A 3,151-nucleotide genomic window follows, 5' to 3' on the forward strand; every position below is an offset into this window, starting at 1 on the left:
GCACAAAATCCTGAGTTTCATCCCCAACAGAACATAAACCATGTGTGGTGATGAGCACCTTTGATCCCAGCACATAGAAAGTGGAGGCAGATGGATCAAAATTTCCAAGAAATTTTCAATTACAAAGCAAATTTCAGTGCAGACTGGACTAAATGAGACCCTGGCTCTATATAAATACATAAAAAATATATAATTTTATGAACATTTGAAATTTTGTCAATAGAAATAAATATTTTGTAGATTACTTCTGAAAAACTTCCAAAATTATATATTTTAGAAAATTAAATATATCTGAAGTGAGTGCTATTAATTTCTATTTATTTAATGAAAATACTGGGCTTTTCAGACCACTTTTACTTTTTTTATTTCTTTTATATTATAATCAACAAAATCGTAGATCCAGCTAATATATATATATGTATAAACTCATATAATTATTGTTTATGGTGAGAACATTTAGTCAATTCACAAGTCATACTTGAAAAATAAACATTTATTATCAACATCTCAAAATCCCTTTTCTTCAGTTATCATTGTTATTTTTACTTTTCTTTTTTCTAGTAGATCATGGGCTTTTTATTCTATTTTTACAATCATTCTTACTACCTGGTGTTAGGCAAATAGGTGTAGAGACAGAAATATAAATATGGAATTCTTATAGTTAGCAATTGCTATAAATAGAGTTTTTAGCATTACAATAGATACTAACGATGGGCCCACAGAGGCTAATTTGAAAGTGCATAACGGAAGATAGCCAATCCTACATCAACTTCAGCTTTGTAACATCATTAAAGGTTAGGTTGCCCAACTTTGGCATGTATGTGCTACCTCACACTCATAATCTCACCACTCAGGAGCCTGAGACAGGAGAACTGCCATGAATTCAAGGCCAGCGTGGGCAACACAGTGAGGAGTCCTGAACCAGTATGGGTTACACAGAGTGAGACTGTCTCCACAAAGAAACATTTTAAAAATTCATGAACACCTAATTAACATGGAATAATGTTTGAAAAAATTGTAAACCACTCTAAAAACCATCACGTCTCTTATAGGCCTCTTGAATGAATGCTGACCTGTTCTTCATCCGGGTTGAATTATATAGAGCATCGAAGTTCATTAGAAGAGCATTCTGGTTGGAATCAGCATGAAAATTTCTTTTTGAAATGTGTGTATTTTAAGACTTTTTTGAGAAAGTTCTGGAAGAGACGATACCCTGTTACTATCTATGTGAACACCTCTTTGACTTTCTCCTCTTCTTCCTCTACCTCATGTGTCAGAATTTTAATTTTGTTCTGTAGACTCTGCATATTTTCAGTCGTTGATTCATGGTCTCTACTACTTTGTCTACTTCTTCCTGCAGTGATGCCAGACTTTCTTCCTTAACTCTTTCCTGTGGCATTTCCATTTTTAGTAGACTTGACACATTAGTTAAATAGTTCAGCTTTCTGGGAGGGGCTTTCCGTGATTGACACTGTTGTAATCTTTTCTTCAAGTAGTTGAGGTGATACTGAGTTTGTTCTTTTTCCTTAATGCTATTGCTTAAAATTGCATTGTCTCTTATTCCATGCTATTTTCATCTCTTTTAGATTAAAATGCTTTGTTTTGTTCCTTTAGAAGATAGCTTTGGATTATGTATATTTCTTTTAACAGTATTTCTAACCTCATTCTCTGACAACTCAACTTCCTCATTAATTCTTTTCGAACTTTCTATCTTTTTCTTGGAAGCACTTGCTTTATAGGCATTTTGATGTAACAGCACAATCATATGATGCATAAAAGTATGTTGGCTGAAACTTGTGTAAATGAAGTTATCTCAATTTATACTTCCATCTAAGTATACTTGAGCAAGGCCTTTTGGAAGCTGATGCTCATTTCCAAGGCTTTATTTTGCTCCAGGACTGGCACTGAGTGTCTCGGAAGCACCACTGTGTCTTTTCATACCCAAACAACTAAAAAGTTGGGAAATATATTTTTACATTTTTTTTCTTTTTTATTGTTTTTAATTTCATATATTTCCCACTCAAATCCAGACTCTCTGCACCATCCATGCTTCCTCCCATCTCCCCATCAAACCCTACACACTCTGCCATACACGTTTGAGTCCTATTCATTCAGTGTTTGTACCCAAATGTTCTTCAGTGTAACTGCATCCACTGGAGTCTAGTCAACCCATACCATCGTCATATGTAAGTCATCCTCTCCCTCACCCAGCAGCAGTCAATCTCAAATGGTTCTCAGTTTAGTGTTGGCTTGTCACCTATTTCTCACCTCCCCTTTGGGCCCTTGTTTAATTGAGCTGATTCCACATATAAGTTAACTCACACGATTTTTACATTTTTGTGCCTGATTTATTTTTTATTTTTTTATTTTATTTTATGTGTATGCATGTATTGCCTGCATGTAGGTAAGTGCATCCATGTCATGCAATGCCTATAGAGGACAGAAGAGGCTTTCGATCCCCTGGAACTGGAGTTATGGACAGTTGTTAGCTGCCATGTGGGTGCTGGGAATCGAAACTGAGTCTTCTGCAAGAACAGTGTTCTTAACTGCTGAGCCATCTCTCCAGACCGTGCCTGATTTATTTCACTTGATATAATATCTTCCAAGTTCACCTATGATACCACAAGTGATTAGTTCCTTTTTTAAGCTCAATTTTGCATCTTGGCTCTGGTGAAAACTGCTGCAGTGAACACTATACTGCAGAGATCGCTTTCAGGTGATAATTTTCTTTTCTTTAAAGCCATACTTCCACATGGAATTGATTCATCATATGGTAGCTCTATTTCTGATTTTAAATTGACTTTTATATTTGTGTGTGTGTGTGTGTGTGTGTGTGTGTGTGTGTGTGTGTTTCTACAAGTGTGGAGGTAAGAAGAAAACTTACAGGGATCTAATTCTCTCCTTCCATCATGTGAGTCCCAAAGAATTGAATCCCATGGTCTTTCTGCCTGGTGCCAGACAAGCACCTTTTTCTTTGTTCAGTCATCTCAACAGTCCAGTTTTCTCTAATGGGACCTCTTAGGAACCTTTTACAAATCTCTGTATAGTTTGTATTCTAACCCCAAACTGTGTAAGAATTTTCTTTTCTCAGAGCCTCTGAACTACTTATTAGATTCTATATTATAAGGAATATATTTAAAAATAAAGCCAC

General features: G+C 35.5%; 1 pseudogene; it reads right to left on the reverse strand.

Moving 5' to 3' along the window:
- Positions 1 to 1,027: 1,027 nt before the first annotated feature.
- LOC103731539 lies at positions 1,028 to 1,765 on the reverse strand (annotated as a pseudogene).
- Positions 1,766 to 3,151: the final 1,386 nt, after the last annotated feature.

Source organism: Nannospalax galili, unplaced genomic scaffold, assembly GCF_000622305.1.
Source record: "Nannospalax galili isolate Female #2095 unplaced genomic scaffold, S.galili_v1.0 scaffold253, whole genome shotgun sequence".
Classification (NCBI taxonomy): Eukaryota; Metazoa; Chordata; class Mammalia; order Rodentia; family Spalacidae; genus Nannospalax; species Nannospalax galili.